General features: G+C 40.3%; 1 protein-coding gene across 1 annotated transcript in view; it reads right to left on the minus strand.

Annotated features, from left to right (window-relative positions):
• ARPC1B (actin related protein 2/3 complex subunit 1B) overlaps positions 1 to 10357 on the minus strand; it is an 88760-nt gene extending 78403 nt beyond the window's left edge. The window contains exon 1 of the mRNA XM_089691443.1: positions 10230 to 10357. The gene's annotated coding sequence lies outside the window, so the exon portion shown is untranslated. The remainder of the gene's footprint in view (positions 1 to 10229) is intronic.
• Positions 10358 to 17990: the final 7633 nt, after the last annotated feature.

The raw sequence follows: 17990 nt of genomic DNA on the forward strand, positions 1-17990 counted from the left end.
AGTTGTCAGTCCGCCCCTGGTCCATCTCCTCTAAAGTCTGAAGGACAGCAAACCGGTCATTTGGCAATATGTAGACTGTACACCTTTTAAACAGTTAAACTTTTGTAATCATTGCTACAGCAAACAGTTGTGGTTTATCTTTCCTTATATAGAAGGCAGTATGTAAAACTGGGAAGTTGGCTTCGCATATACAAAGACAGAATCACAAAAGACTCTCTGCATTGTATACCGAAACAACTGCATCACAGTGGAATTAACTAGAATTCAAATACCAACATTTATTTATGTCTGTTGCAGTCAGATGAAGGAATAGCAAAGCCCATTGCCACTGGCTATCTTCTCAAAATGATACACTAATGCAGCAGACCAACATATAAAGCACATCTAAGATAGCCGCACGCATTACAGTCTGATTGTATGACCCTCTACAAAGTAGTAATAGGGCCTGTGTAATTACACATAAATTAAATAGATCATTTAGGTAGGTATATTACATTTGGAAAAATTAAATAAAATTATACAATCGTGTTATAAAGTGAAAATACAGCTTTAGACAGGCATTGTATTCAGAAAAGTTTACAGTAGTTCAAAGGGGTAAGTTTCAATTTAACAATGGAGAACTCCATGTGACACAGAAATGTTCAATAACCAGAAAAACCTCCCTGTCTGCAATTGAAACCTTGAGGGGATACATCTAACAGGTGCTTGGACTTCGATGCTTACTAATAGAGTAGTAAAGAGAAAAAAGACAGTCAAAACGTTCACAGGCTCTGGTTTGGCAGGTCACATACAACCAGTACCCTTCCCCAGTGGGTACCCAAGATCAACACTCAGGGCTTAAACCAACAGAGTGCCAAACCAAATTTAGAAATAAGTTAGACACAGTTTTAATGACTCACAAACCTGCTACATGACAAATACATATACTAAAATATAAAAATTATTTTTAAAATGTGATCATCTTAATTGTATTGCCCGGTGCTCCTTTTGGTTTAAACTCTGTGTGATGCATTTGAAACCTCATCAGCTACAGTAGTCACTGAACATTCCTCACAAGTAAAGCTGACCACTAAAACAGTTCCCGACAAATGTATGCATCAAGAAACAGAGAAGTTCAGTCAGTGTGCATTAATGGAAATGCACATCACACTCCTCACATCCCCAGGAAAGGAAACTTTTCATGTGGTTGGCAATGCAGTGCACTGCTCCAGTATAACTGAGTCAGCTTTATTCACTTTCTCAAGTGAAACTATTTGTCTTTGTAGTAATGCTAGCTCCAGTTTTTAAGCAACTAATCTGGTGCCATATACACGTTAATTTAGTATTCGGTGTTATATAAAATGGTAAATATATTTTGCAATGTAAACTTGACACAAACCTTGGCCAATCAACATACGAATATGATCAAGAGTTAAGGTTACCTTTAGTGAAACATAATTTCAAAACTATCAGTAAAGGCAAAGATATGGCAAACTGTAAATGTTCAGCCAGTAACTTTTTCCTGTATCTAGCTCAGCCTAGTCTTCTTCCAACTACCCTGCTTCTCATTTAAGTTGCCTATCATTAAGGGACCAATACAGAAACCTGGAAGGCGGGATGGAGCAAAGCTTAACTTTTAAAGATAAAATTGATAACTCCACTTTATGTTTCTCTCATCACATGAGGAATTTGAATAGCCAAGGTTTGAGATATATTTTTTACTGTCATAATCTATTATTTAGAAGAGTCATAAATATTGTCTCCAGGGGCGGACCGACAACTCATGGGGCCCCCGGGCAATAGGAAATCATGGGGCCCCTGTGTCCCCGCCCAAAAAAGCCTATGAAAGGTACCAGGGGCATCTCATGGGGCCCCTTACTGACCCCAGGCCCTCGGGCAATGCCCGAGCGCCTAAATGGTCAGTCCACCCCTGACTGTCTCCCATACATACGAAACAGAGAGGCGTGTAAACACATCCACATAAGACAGCAAGGTAGGGCACTTGATCCCTGTTTAGGTCTGTATGCTACTGAACATTGTAATTAGGACTTTAGCTGTTGATTGAACATTTAAAAATAAACTAAACACCCTCTGTTTGCCAGGTTTCCTAATTGACTTAGATCACTGCAAAGAGGAATAGAAAGGAGGAGGACACAACACAGGCTGGTACTTCTGGCATTACTAATCTCTGGAGAAGGCAATAATGACTGAAACAGTACATGTTTGCTAACCTTACTGATCAATGTTTACACCCTCCCCACCAACACCTGTCGACCCCCAAGAATCTGCTTTCTACCACATATGACAAAACTGCTTGATTGAGAAATGGCCAGACTGGGTGACTGTCACCCAAAGTCTAAAAGCACTTTAGTTGTTTCCCTGTTCACTTGGTTTGGATCGAAAAACTATTACTATATGTGCATTCCTAATAATGTCACTTGTCCCAAATTGTAGGTGACATGTTTTGTAGCATGCTCAACAACAAATGCTTACTATCTAGGAAGTTCTAAAGTATCTCTAGGAATTGCCCAGATACATAGTTTTGACTTATCAAATTCACAAAAAATTCAGAATTAACTCAAGATTTACTCACACTAAATTCTTGTATAATTACAAATTTTCACTCCTGTTCCAAATACTGTAATTTTGTTGTGCAAAAAGTTGGCAGTTCACTCACTGAAATAGTTTTTTTGGATATCAGACTACCTCACTCACTAATCCATACATTCATGTATTTACATATTCAAAACAAGCCATCACTTGCCTCTGTGCCTGCAGGCACTGTGGAGTTACATACAGTGAAGGAAATAAGACGTTGATCCTCTGCTGATTTTGAATGTTTGCCCCCTCACAAAGAAATGATCAGTCTAAAAATCGAATGGTAGGTGTATTTTAACACTGAGAGATAGAATAGCAACAAAAAATTCAAAAGAAATGCATGTCTAACAAATTATGCACTGATTTGCAATATTCATGAGGGAAATAAGTAATTGATCCCCTTCACAAAACTTGACTTGGTACTTGGTGGCAAACCCCTTGTTGGCAATCACAGAGGTCAGACATTTCCTGTAGTTGGCCACCAGGTTTGCACACATCTCAGGAGGGATTTTGGCCCACTTCTCTTGGCAGATCCTCTCCAAGTCTTTAAGGTTTGGTGGCTGACGTTTGGCAACTCGAACTTTTACAGATTTGCAATCGGATTAATGTGCTTCTTCTTGAGCCACTCATTTGTTGCCTTGGTTGTGTGTTTTGGGTCATTGTCATGCTGGAACACCCATCCACGACCCAGTTTCAAATCAGTGCATAATTTGTTAGACATGCATTTCTTTTGAATTTTTTGTTGCTATTCTGTCTCTCAGTGTTACAATACACCTACCATTCAATTTTTAGACTGGTCATTTCTTTGTGAGTGGGAAAACATTCAAAATCAGCAGGGGATACTTATTTCCTTCACTGTAGTTACATAGTTAGTCTGGCTGAAAAAAGAAAAGTCCTTCGAGTTCAATCATTAAAAAAAAAAAAAGTTATAATCCTATACCCACAGTTGATACAGAGGAAGGCAAAAAAACCAGCAAAGCATGATCTAATTTGCTCCTGCAGAGAAAAAAATTCCTTTCCAATCCCCCTGAGAGGCAATCAGATATTCCCTGGATCAACTTTACCTATAAATGTTAGTAACCAGTTATATTCTGTGTATCTAAGAAAGAATCCAGGCCTTTTTTAAAAGCAATCCATGGAGCTGGCCAGAACTAACTCTTAAGGGAGTCTATTCCACATTTTCACAGCTCTCACTGTGATGAAACCTTTCCATGTTTGGAGATTAAATTTCTTTTCCTTCAGACGTAAAGAGTGCCCCCTTGTCCTCTGTGATGACCTCAGGGTGAATAGCTCTACACCGAGTTCCTTATATGAACCACTGATGTATTTATACATGTTGATCATATCCCGCCTTAATCTCTTCTCAAGAGAGAATAAATTCAGTTATCCATCCATCCATATTACATCAGAAGCACTGAAGTTCAAATTGTTTTCTTAGCAACTCATCTCACCCTGCTCCCTTCTCCTAGCAGTGACTTGGCAGCCTACCAACCTATTAGAGTAGTAGTAAACATTTTTTTTATACTTTTACCTACAGGTAAGCTTATAATAAAGCTTACCTGTAGGCAAAATGAACATCTCCTAAATGTGCACTGTTTAGGAGATATTCGCTCTTTTTGAAAGAACTGTGAACTCTGAAAGAACGGCATACCAGTGCCGTTCCTTCAGAGCACTGTGCCGTGGCCTGGGACTCTCACGTGGGCATGCTCGGGAGTGACGTCATTGTGGTTCGGCCAGATGGCCATAGCTCACGAACCCGGAAGGAAGACCAGGTGAAGATGGAAGCACTGTCAGTATTGACAGCACACCGCTGGAGGGCTTCGCTTTAAGATAAGTCCTTCATAATGTGCTAGTATGCAATGACCTTGTGGAGGACTTTTTTTTTTTAAGATGCGGTTTACTACCACTTTAATTTGTATTGTAAACACTATGCTCTAGAAGAGGGAGAGGGTGAGCTGAGCTGCTAAGATGATGAGTTTAGTGCTTCTGCTGTGAATTTTGGGGATACATTGCTTCCCAGTGCCCCCAGCTACTGAGGTCTATAAGGGCTTGTTTAAAATTCATGCACTGCTTGTTGGAAATATGGAAATACTTGAATGTCTATTGTCTTGCTACAGGTACAGTTTACAATATTTCTTTGCAAATGCAATGGAAATGTGGTGTTAGATTTCACTCACTCTGAGAAACCTTTTGTTTTGTTATTGTATGAGCCTGATTTATTTCCTACAGCTATTCTACACTCTCATGGTTCTAAGAAATTGGTTAGTTTCTTTATCATTACTTAACAGTTAGTACAGGTAAATACAGCTGAAATACATATATACTGTATATTTACTGCTTTACCAGCTAGGAGTCAGCAGTTCACATCAGTGGCGTTGTGGTGCATTGAGTGGTGCTGCCCAGCATAACCACAATGGAATAACAAGGGTAACTAGAAAAGCTACAATTTCTGGGGAAATTGTGTGAAGTGTTCTTGCCTCCACTAGTAGTCTACAACTGGAGTGGGCAGAGTAGCTTTTGTCACTCTGCTGCCTGCTCACACACCTGGGTTCCTATGGCAACTCACTCTACAGCAAGGGCAGAGGAGTGGTTAAAAACAAACTGCTCCAACTTGCTCACTTCACTGGCAGTTACCATCTTCAAACGGTTGTAGTTTTAAAACTATAAATCCTACAGTGAAGAGCCTTATATTGGGAGAATCACAAGACCCAGACCTACATTGTGATGCATATGTCTCTGAAATATTAAAAAGGAAGGCACAGTCGCAGTTTAGAAATTGCCCTTCAAATTTCAGGTGTCTAGAGTGGAGTTTCAATGAATGTCAATGGGTGGCGTGAGTTGCAAACAAATGATCATATTGTGAAAACTATCAGGACTATGGCTTAGCCGTGGACATTTGTAGTGGCAGCAGGGATAGCTGAACGTTTTGATATAAGATTTGTATAGGTGGGCTTGAAAATGAGGGAGTGATGGCAGTTTAGAAATCATGTCCTGATTTTTCAGCTCACACTCCAACTTTTGTCAGCTCCCACTCTAGTTTTGAACATTCCGCCATTCATTCCTATGGGACCAATTTCACCACAAAAACGGCGATATTTCGTGAACCATTCGGCGAAACGTTCCACAAAGTAATAGCACAGCAATCGGGAACAATCTGCACATTTCGGTATATTACTGTCTATGTAGTGTAAAACTGTGGGAGAAGTTAGGGTGGTAAATTTGGCTATAATAAGAATATATATGTGAGATAACAGTAAGTAGTCTTGCCATGCAGGAACACTTAATAACACTGCCTTCCATTGGTGTTGTTTATACCTTTGCACTGTGTTGGCTTGCACTGCTCTATATTGACGCTTGCATCATTTTTACACATTGCATCATTGTAATAATGTTATACAGAGCATACGACCACAGCTCAGCACTTTTGTACATGATTTTGTTGTACAAATAAAGTTTGAAACAGTTCTTTGGTTGCGTGAGAAAGGGATGAATCCTTTGATGTGGAGGTCTGCTCCTCCTCAGGGCAATTGCCGGCACCACAATTATGAACTTCAAGTCCCCAACTGCAAAAAAGCTTACAAAGCTTGCGCACACAAACAGATAACTATTATATAAAGCACAGGTTCTTCTACACTACACTCAATCAGCATCCATGAAGAAAGTGATGTCACAGAAAATATGCACACGACACACCAGGAAAACAAAACACAGCTCCAGGTCAGTCCACTGGTCCACCTCCACTACCACACTAGTAGGTGCTGGTCCTGTTCACAACAGTCTTCATGAAGGGAAAAAGGTTCTGGTCAACCACATATCTAAGAAATCACTTTTACTATGAAATCTTCAGTAAAATACATCTATAGCCACCATATAGCCCTTGTATATATTTTATTATTCCAAAGCTGTTTATTTTAATTGTATTTATTTTCTGACTGTGTAGTTGGTTCTATGTTATGGAAAATGGCAAGCAGCCACAAATGATTGGCGGCTGTGTTCCAATTATCTCATTCAGGTCCACCTGATAGTAAGAGTGCTTTGTACATACATACAATTACTTGTGTGAGATACATGTTTGTTAGCTATAATTAAGCGCTGATTTATTGAGAGAAGCATTAGCTGTAGATGCTGTATTCCCCTATTATGTTGTGGAGATGTATTTGACTGAAAATTTCATAATGAAGGGGATTTCTTAAATGAACAGCAGACCAGTCCCTTTTTTCCCTCACATGACACACCACATCACAGAAACTCATCAGGAAACATGTTACAAAAATGCACTTTAATGCATCTCAGCTCAGGTGCTGTAATACTTGCACTGTGGTGTGACCCAGCCTTAAAGTCTGTTCAAAATCTTTTGTGGTATAAGCCCCCTTTACACTGCACAGTCACAGAGATCACTTTTGCTGCTTCCTACTTCTACTTCTACTTCCTACTCCTGCAGAGACACCTTCTACACTGGCATATCAAGAGGAATGCAATGTCAATCAAACAAGGCTATAAATCCCTGGGGTCCAACCTGCAGCCCTTTAGAACTTGTTGTGATGCCCTTCAGGCCTCTGCAGACATTAATCTGTGTTTCCTTGTTATAGCAGTGATTTGTAGCAGTCTCATGTAATATGTCTCCAGTCTTCGTCTCCTGAAGCACGTCCCTAGTCCTCACTCCTATAGCATGTTCACAGTCTCCTACAGGATGTCTCTGACCCTCTCCTGTAATATATCTGCAGTCTCTTTATCAGGGCTTCAGTTAAAGTAAGAACATTGAATGGACTCAAAATACAGCTTTCCAGTGTGAATCTGTGCATGGAAGTTAGATCAGGAGAGTTACTGGCCAACAATATCTGTGTGAGCAGTCAGCAGACGTTTATTGTGATTGCTCACACAGATACTGCAGGCCAGTAACTCTCCTGATCTAACAATTAGCACAGATTCACATGGAAACCTCTTTTTTAAGTTCCTTCAATGCTCTTACTTTAACTTAAGCCCTGATGAAGGGGGAGTTTCTCTGATCCTTGAAACACATTGGCTTTTTCTTGGTACAAACTAATAAATGAATGTGGACTCTTTTGCTAATGCTACAGCTAATGCTCTTTCTTATGCAGCTAATGCTCATGTGCACATGTACCTGTACACCGATAAGCTTGGCTCATATCCAGCATGCATTGACATGTGGGTGCTTCTGTGTGCACCAGCGCGTATCGGCGTGCACGTCCATGCACAGAGGTGCCAAGTTTCCTATTTAAAGGAAACCCTGGTGTGTGCTAATTGCTGGATGTTCTTCAGCTTCCTCGTGACCTGTATGACTCTGGCTCACCCTGACAACGTATTTGTCCCTGGTGGTCACCTGCTACCAAGTTACCGGCACCTGTTTTTCTCTGAGCCTTGTACCTTGTCACCATCTTCAGGGGTGCTCGGACCAGAGCCGCAAAGGAAGCCCTCTCGTCAGCTCGACCTCCAACCAAGGTATGTGATGGCATGTTTTTATACCTCTTGTATTATATCTGCAGTCTCTGATCATTTCCTGTATTATGTCCACAGTCTCTGACCATCTCTTGTATTATGTACTCAGTCTCTGACCATCTCCTGTATTATGTACTCAGTCTCTGACCATCTTTTGTATCATGTCTGCAGTCTGACAATCTCCTGTATTATGTCCACAGTCTCTGACCATCTCCTGTATTATGTCCTCAGTCTTTGACCATCTCTTATATCATGTCTGCAGTCTGACAATCTCCTGTATTATGTCCGCAGTCTCTAGCCATCTCCTGTATTATGTCCACAGTCTCTGACCATCTCTTGTATTTTATCTGCAGTCTCTGACCATCTCTTGTATCACGCCCATATTCCTTAACTATATCCTGTTGTGTGTCTGCTGTCTCTGACACTGAATATTCACTGAATATTATGAGAAAGTAATGTTGGGGTACACACTTGAGCCCCCACCCATACCAGGAAAGTTGACCACCATTGCTCTAAAGCCTCTGATCACTATTCCTTCAAAAATCACCAGAGGATCAGGATCCCCAGAAACGTTGTCTCATTTGATCTTACTAAAAATGGTCAGAAAAGGAAACTGAGGAGTTAATGACTGTGGGTAAAGTTTAATTTCTGAAGAGCTATGTCCTTCCATTTATTCTTGAATTTCTTTGGGAAATCTGGCTTACTGATTCACATAACTCTGCTCATTGCTTTGGTGTTACTGCAAGGTAAGGCATCAGGTTCACTTTGCATTAAATTGTCAAGGACAGAGAAGGAGCCTAAACGCCATGAACGCTTTTGTGTACTCTAACTGATTCCTACTTTGATATTATTTATCAAAGTCAGGGAAAGAGTTTTAAAAATCTGCCTGCCTTTGAGATTTTGAAATGAATCACAGGTTTTGTGGTTCCCACTATCCTCTCACCATGGTACAGGGATGAAGCTGAGCCTGCCTTTCACCATTCCAATTTAAAGGCCACAGTTGCCTCCAAAGCTTAAGCTGGCAATACACTGGTAGATTTTAATATGAATACTTGAGCAAAAAATCTTGTCAGTACATTAGATAATGCCATCAGAGACTTGATGACTGTTGTTGGAAAAGTACTTTAACATTTTGTTTGCTTTCAACATTTGATTTTGGAATGAATGGAATTTCCTGAACAAGAACCACATACACAGATTTTTGCTTGTTAGAAAAAAAAATGTCATCTTGCTTCAAATTTTTTTTATTTCTACATTTGCAAAAATTGTCAATTTGACCTCGTTTTTTTTGGAACAAAATTCTACCCATATATGGCCAGCTTTACAAAAAGAAGGAAGCAGATTAAAAAAAAAACCCTCTTCATTGGCAACATACGCTGACAAGCTTTGGAGAAGGATGTACTGTACACAATTCTATCTGGGCAGGTATTGCACCTCATCATGCTGGCACCCCTTCTCAGTGAAAACATAATTTGCATGTCTGTAATATACTGATAGTATGCATTATGAATGAATGGATGTTTGCTAGAACTCATTTTTATAGTATATGACTGGGTCCCAATAAATTATTTTTCAATTATAGAAAATCATTACTGTCTACAGAAAGATCACTCTTCTGAAAGTCCGGTGAGACTTATATTGATAAGTAACTGAAGAGCTGTACTTTATTTTGTGGTATCCTTGCTTGAGGCAGTGACAAGGAAAAAATCTGCTTAGGTCTACAAGCGGCTAGCAGTCACATGATTCAGGCACCCCAGTTAGTGATGCTCGGCACTTCCTGTGCACATATGGGTTTCAATGTGCTGTGGTTTCTGTGTCTTTAATGCTCCCTATGGATTGACATGCTCCTCAGAATTGTAAGGGATAGAAGCTGGTGACATCTTTACTGCTGTGGAGCAAAAGAGTTGCGTAATTTCATTAATTCAGTGTACAAGGCAGATTTTCCTAGCTAGTCAGTGGAGTGTATCAGCTGATGCACATAAGGAAAAACTTCAAAATCAGTTAAAAATGAAAATAAATAAATATATATATATATATATGGTATTGGCAGTCTGCTAGCTTACTGCACAGGAAATTCCAAACGCTTTTAAAAATATTGTGGTTAAAGACAACATAACAACATATTATCAAATATAGTGACATAAAAATATATCTATAAAACACAGAAAACCAATCATTTTCAGATTAACACGTACCTGCGTGCTTTGCGCCTGCAGTCCGTTTAATGGAGAATGCAGAGTAGTTTCAGAAGGGCAGAATTATCAGTCTGTGAGCATTTACAGAACTTCTCTTTTCCTCTCTGAGTAATGCAGCCACTTCCTTGTGTGGGCGGAGGTGCTTAATGCAAAAAAAAAAAAAGAAAGAAAGAGAACCACAAATAAGCCAACATTTTCTCCCTCCCCCTGCTGTTTGACTGCTCCTTCCTCTGTTAGAACTCAGACGGTATAACATCTGGACGCCTGCATTACCCAAAGTTTTCCAAAAACTATAACAATGACTCCTGTGTCTTAAAGATGAACTCTAGAATTTTACTTTAACTTGCACGTTTTTTTCTTATTGCTTTACAAATTAATTTTTTGGCCATTTGAACATTACAGTATGTTTGGTATTTTTTTTTATATCTATTAGTTGTATTGGAGCAGATAAGATTATTATTATTATACAGGATTTATATATCTCCAACGGTTTGCTTAGCACTTTACGGGTGGCACAGTGGCTTAATGGTTAGCACGTCAGCCTTGCAGTAAATGGGTCAATGGTTTGATTCCTGACCATGGCACCTCCTGCATGGAGTTTGCATGTTCTCGCTGTACTTGCGTGGGTTTCCTCTGGGTACTCCAGTTTCCTCCCACACTCCAAAGATATGCTGGTAGGTGAATTGATTCCTGTCCAAATTGTCCCTAGTATGTGTATGTATGAATGTAAGTTAGGGACCTTAGATTGTACACCCCTTGAGGGTTAGGGACTGATGTGAATGTACAATATATATGTAAACTGCTGTATAAATTGATGGCACTATATAAGTACCTGTAATAAATAAATAGTGGGAGACAATATAGTTTGATACAAGAGGGAATTGAGGGCTCTGCTCCTTGGCGCTTACAATCCAGGAGATGGTGAAACAAATGAATATTAACACATCTATAACTATTTACAGCTAAACAATCCCTAGAATGAAGGGATCCATCACTTTTAGGGCTGGTTCACACCAGAGCTGTTGTGCTGCTTTGGATGGTGTTGCTCAACACGACCATAATGCAAAATCAAGAGAAATAACATTGGTGGCAGTTGGTGTTGTTCACACTTATGCTCTTTATTGCCTTGCATTAAAATGATGCAAGCATGATTTTTGCGAAATGCATCGCGCAGACAACGCTATGCAGGCATCCCACTTTTTTACAATAAAGTTTAACAGAAAAAAAAAGTATTTTTTCTTCCTGCCGCCATTTTGCTACCATCTTGCTTTTCTACGCTACACTCAATCAGCCACCATGATGGAAGTGATGTCACAAGAAATAAGCACTTGACACACTGTAAGGTGATGCTGCTCAATGTAACGCAACAAAAGCGTACATAAAAACACAAGTAAACGCATTGCAAAAGCATAGAAAACGTGCATCAACGCGCAACAATAATGCAGTTTAACATGACTCAGTGCAGATGCTGTAATAAAAACAGATATTAAGTACTGTGCTATCTGTGTAAGACAGTATAACAATAACCTATGAATAAGATGGTGACAGAGATCCCCCTGCGCTAATATGGAACCTAATTTCTATATGCTGCTTACACCCTATCCTCTACCTATAAGTGGACAAATATAAGTGATAAAATATAATAGTGGTATAGCGCTGCTAACTAAATGTGCAAACTCCACAATAATAAGATAAAAAACATAAATCGCATAAATGAATGAATATCAATATATAAGTGATAGATCTTTCAAGATCTAGAAAAACAGTGTCTCAAACTGTGATATTATCAGTACACAAAGTGCATATGATGAAGCTGGTCTTATGCCCGGACCCTCACACAGTGACAATACCCAGTCCCACTTGGGAACAAACCTCAAAAGACTAGGTGCTATATACAGTAGATCCCAAAATAAGGGATACGATCACAAATAAAGTGAATGATATATAAAGTGTATCCCAAAATTGGGATAGAAACCAAATAAAGTGACTAGTGAATAATGTTAAACACAATATATAAACATAAACTTCATAAACACATAAAACGATAAAAAGTGTCCAACAAATTGCCAATAGCAAAGATGGCAATGACTGCCAAAATGTGCATATATCTTCAAGTGCTGGTGCTATAGTGCTGGTGCAGATGGTGAGCATATATCCTTAAATGGCAGGCATACCCCCTCACCTCTTTGCTGCGACCCAAAAGGATCAACATGTCTTTTGGATCACTCTGGATCCTACAGGTATCAACTCTCCAGGTCGCTCTGATTCCACTGAACCTCACTGGTAACTTCCTTCCAATATAAATCACTATTAACGCAGATCAAACAAGGCTTGTCACACCACTCAGTACTGTCTACGCTATCCTGAGGAAGTCACGTGTGCGTGACGCAATGCGTAGATGCGATGTGGTGATGCACTTCTGGCGGAGCACCATCTTGCTACACCAGGTTTACACAGTACACCCCCACACCATAATCCCTCCTCCACCAAACTTTACACTTGGCACAATGCAGTCAGGTAAGTACCATTCTCCAGGCAACCGCCAAACCCAGACACATCTATCAGATTGCCAGACAGAGAAGCGTGATTCATAACTCTAGAGAACATGTCTCCACTGCTCTACAGTCCAGTGGTGGCATGCTTTACACCACTGCATCCGATGCTTTGCATTGCACTTTGTTGATGTAAGGTTTGGATGCAGCTGCTCGACCATGGACACCTATTCCATAAAGCTCTCTGTGCACTGTTGTGCTAATCTGAAGGCCACATGAAGTTTGGAGGTCTTTAGCGATTGACTTCGCAGATAGTTGGCAAATCATGCACATTATGCGCTTCAGCTGTCATTTTACATGGCCTGCCACTTTGTGGTGGCGTTGCTGTTGTTCCCAATTGCTTCCACTTTGTTATAATACCACTAACAGTTGACTGTGGAACATTTAGTAGCAAGGAAATTTCATGGATGGACTTATTGCACAGGTGGCAACCTATCACGGTACCACACTTGAATTCACTGAGCTCCTGAGAGCAACCCATTCTTTTACAAATGTTTGTAGAAGCAGTCTGCATGCCTAGGTGCTTGATTTTATACACCTGTGGCCATGGAGGTGATTAGAACACCTGAATCCAATGATTTGGAGGGGTGTCCCAATACTTTTGGCAATATAGTGTATATGGAGTGGATAAATAATATATAGTGCAAATATAATGATAACATTCTTTTATAAAGTGCTTTTACAGTTCATATATTCAAATGTTTCATAATGGTGACAGTCCTTCAAAAATATTGTATGTGTAGGGAATAATCTTTCTCCTGTGTGTAACCAATCAATTTGTAATAACCTGTTATCAAGGCTGCTGTTAAAAATCGTGGGGCCTACCTGACAGGCCCCCCTTCCCCCACCAGGGGAAAATACACTTAAATCATTACAAACTTACAAATTTCCTGGTAACTCTAAAAGGTAAAACTGTATTGAGGAAATACATAAAGTTCTGTGTGTAAATGAGGTCTTGGGGCTCATTCACGTGGGTGCTGTGGCCTGTACAGTGTGAATCAGCAGTTTGTTTATATGGCTGGAGCTGAGTGCAGGCAGCCTGTGTTATGATATGGGGATGCAGCAGCTGTATGAACACAGCCACAGTTCTGAACTTGACAGGTGTGTGGATGTAGGTGTACAAAAATGATCAATATTCCTCCTGCGCTATAAATGGTAAAAGGAGCTAAACCTAAAAAGCTGCCAGCACTCTCCTGCTGATACCTAATACAGTGTAAACATAAATTAATAAATAGTGTGGCGCTCAAAAAATGAATACATAAATATATGTATATAACCATTTGTACTACGTGACCAAATAAATATGTGACCAATTCATATAGTGAATTAATTGCAGTATATCCAAAAAAATATATATATATTGATAAAAATAAATACCTAAAGTGATTTCAACAATAAACCTAGTATCCCCAGGTTATGTTGTTACATAACAAGCATACCATACAGTGATCATATATAATTAAATCCTGTATAAAGTGACCAACGTGCTAAAGTGCCAAAAAAATGTGCTAAAACATATATTTCAATTCTTGAATATTCTTAGAACACTCAGTCCTTCAAGTGATATCCAAATCATGCGATGTGTAGTGATAAAAATAGTGATTTGTGCCAAAAAACTCCTCTCCTACAGGTGGCTAGATTGCCTCCTCACCTCCTCCTGGTGACCACTAAGGGCCAGCAGGCTTGCAGGATCACCCTGGATCCTTATTCCACACCAGACCAGCAGCTCCTCTCCTTCTTTATTTATGTGAGACTCCCGTCTCTCTCCCTCCACCAGGATTCTGAAGGACAATGACTCACCAGTCCAGTGAGCCAGAAGAAAAAATGCCCTCTAAGTGCAGTAATTAATGACTCCTTTATTTTCCAAAAAGTAAAGAGCGACAACACTCACATTTTCTGTCAGTCCACCCTCCTCACGGATGTGTGGGTGTACTCCATGTGCCTGGGACTTCCTAGGTGTAGTAAGATGGCGTCTCACGCCGGAAATACGTCACCGCGCACCGGAAACTGCTGACTCGCGAACCTACGCGTTACGTCACTGACAACTCGTGACTTCCTCGGGGTCACCCCGAGGAAGTCACGAGTTGTCAGTGACGTAACGCGTAGGTTTATTTTTATCAATATATATATTTTTTTTGGATATACTGCAATTAATTCACTATATGAATTGGTCACATATTTATTTGGTCACGTAGTACAAATGGTTATATACATATATTTATGTATTCATTTTTAGAGCGCCACACTATTTATTAATTGATGTAGGTGTACAGCCATGAACACAGACAATGGATATTCTGAGCTCACCTACAGCTGCACACACAAATTAAAGCCTGCAGCTGTGTTTGTACAGATGCTGTGTCCCTACAGAGTAACAGGCAGCTCCAGCTGCATGAACAAACTGCTCATTCATGCAGTATGCACTAGAGCACCTGTATGAATGAGCCCTTCATTTTTTTTACATTTTACACGGGCATTGGAGCTATGGGAATGGGCAAGAGCTGTTGGAACCTGGACAGGGAGGGGTGATCTGTGTGGCGGGGGGGGGGGGGGGGAATACTGGTACCTGTTCCCTTGTGGCTCCCCCTGCAGTATCCTAAAACTGATAGGGAAGAGAGGACTAGAAGCTGTCTATGCTGCAGGGGGAACCACAGGGCGATCAGTTTCAGGAATTGATAAGGTAAGGGATCACGACTGATCTGGAGTTGTGAATGCAATTGGACTAGTGGCGAGATTTAGTTATGTCTTGTTCACATGGGATATAGAAAAGCATACACTCATGGATGGCTGTGTTCATCTGCAATGGTAAGCTCAGGCGTTTTGTGCATCCCCTTGCAGACAGTTCCATTGATATCAAATGAAACACAGTGGCTGCACGCTCCCAATCTGATATCCATGCAGGTGTGAGTACATGACCCCAGATGTACCTTGGGTACATTCAGGGCTGTGCACCAACACTCGTACCTGAGCAGATGTCACATAGGGAGCAGCATCTGAGTTTGTGCAGCCACTGTGTTCTAACTGACATCAATCAAACTGTCAGCACAGGGATGCACAAAACACCTTTGCAGGTGAACACAGCCCTCCATGAGACCTTAGGAATCTAATTATGCTGGATATGAGCTGTAGGTGATATAAAATGGAACATATTAAACAGATTGGTTAATAAACAGTTAAATAGAAGGAGTTGAAGAGTGATACATGGATTTGAACAGGTAATGGGTGATGACATCATAGGGGTCAGAAAAAGCAAAGTAGAAAAGTTGATTTGGACAGACAATGAGAAGTTTGTAGCAAGGAGGGTGATCTGAAGGGAACCAGCCTGGGGGAAAGGAGTGGGAAGCCCTGCTACATAAAGAATAGTAAGCCAGGCTGGGAGAAGATAAAAGGCAGCCACAGAAGGGAATGTAGCTGATCAGCTGTGACTGTGTCAGGAGACAAAAGGATGTGGGAAACAGCAGAGAAGAATATATGGCCTGGACAGTTGGATCAGAGAGATAAACAGTGAGACAGGATAGATGGGACTCGGAGCACAGGAGTGAAGAAATGTAGGGAGACTGACCGGGGCACAATCAGCAGGACTGAGCAAGAGAAAGATCAGAGCATGGTTGCCGTGGGTGGGAGAAATATACGAGAAAGAGAGTGAGTAGGTCAAGAATGATAGAAGCAGAGAGCTACTTGTCATCTGCCCGGTCCCCAGAATTGAAGTAAACCAGAAGTAGATTAGTTTATTTGAACACAGATACAAGATATATACACTCAGGTATATACACTCAGGGGACAATCCCCCCTCCCTGCATAATGACACAGGGCAGGGTAATGTACATTTAGTAACAAGAGACACACAGGTATTCAAACTTCACACCAGCAGACAGTCCCATCAGGAGGGAGGGCTGCTGGAGACACCCCCCAACTAAGCTAATACACATAAACACATACATCCCATAATAGTTTGCTCCCAAGCCAGACAAACAATAGAACAATGGGATGCAGCCACATAACATTAAAGAGTCAACAACCCCCACCCCACCTATCTCCTAGACATGTCTACACAGTCTGAGACAAAGCCCACACAATATTAGGACAGATCGCCCTGTACCCCTAACAGGCACAGGTTGATTTACACATAAGAGGGATATGGGGAGCTGAGACAGGGGCCCCCCACCCAAAGTGACTCACACACTTTATTATATAAAACCTCAATCACAATCCGTTAAAGTCAGCTTGCATATCAATACTATGCTCAGAGGTATCACAATTGCTTTGGAAATCATCACTTCCAGTCCAAGCTCCAGCCAACGTGTTACGTCATGGGTCATGTGACTTCATCAGGAGAAAGATGCTGTAATGCTTGTGGTATGAACTAGTCATAAAATATCTGCTCAACTTAAGGAGTCACCCAATCCCACAATTCCATTGAATTTGTATCTAATGATTTCTGAGTAGTTTGTTTTAATAAAACAATTTTTTCTTAAATCTGATGTAGCCCCCTCCCCTTTAGGGCTCATTTACCCCACAATCCTTGCGTTCACTGTGTGTTTCTGTATGCACATGCATTTTCAGTGCATTTAGATGTGTTTGCAGTGCATTTTTTAAAATAATTTATTTGAATTTTTTTTTTTTTACTAAGTTGTGTTGTGTTTGGTACATTCACGTGATGTTTATACACTCGTTCACTTGTATTTGCGGCACATTCCAGTGCAGGAAAATGCAATGCACGGTACTTTTTATTTTTATATAACACACATAGTTTCAAGCACTGCAATGGTGTAAACTAGACATTAAAATGCATAAATTTTTTTTGCATACAGTATGTGCTTATTCTGCGTTAATTCTGCATTAGGGCATGATTATTCCATAATCTGTGTGTTTGAGTGCGTTTTAAGTGCACTTTAGTGCGGTACATATTTTTGGAATATTTTTCTTTAATTTTTTTCAATGTATTTTTTTTTTTTACATGATTTTGCATGTGTTCATGGGCATCTTCAGTGCTATTGTACATGTTAATGCACAGTTAAGGTGCATTTTGGCAAATTTATATGCAATTGTGGTGTGTTTCGTTGCATAAAAATGCAGCATGCTGTACTTTTTTAAAACGCACTGCATTGTTGTAAACTGATTGAATTACATTAATTTTTCTGGCGTCACAGGCACACTTTGATATACGTTGTGAAATTTGGTATGAAATTTGTGAAATTTGGTATGTGGT

Source organism: Staurois parvus, unplaced genomic scaffold, assembly GCF_062004578.1.
Source record: "Staurois parvus isolate SC_StPar_1 unplaced genomic scaffold, SC_StPar_1.0 ptg000022l, whole genome shotgun sequence".
In the NCBI taxonomy this organism is placed as follows: Eukaryota; Metazoa; Chordata; class Amphibia; order Anura; family Ranidae; genus Staurois; species Staurois parvus.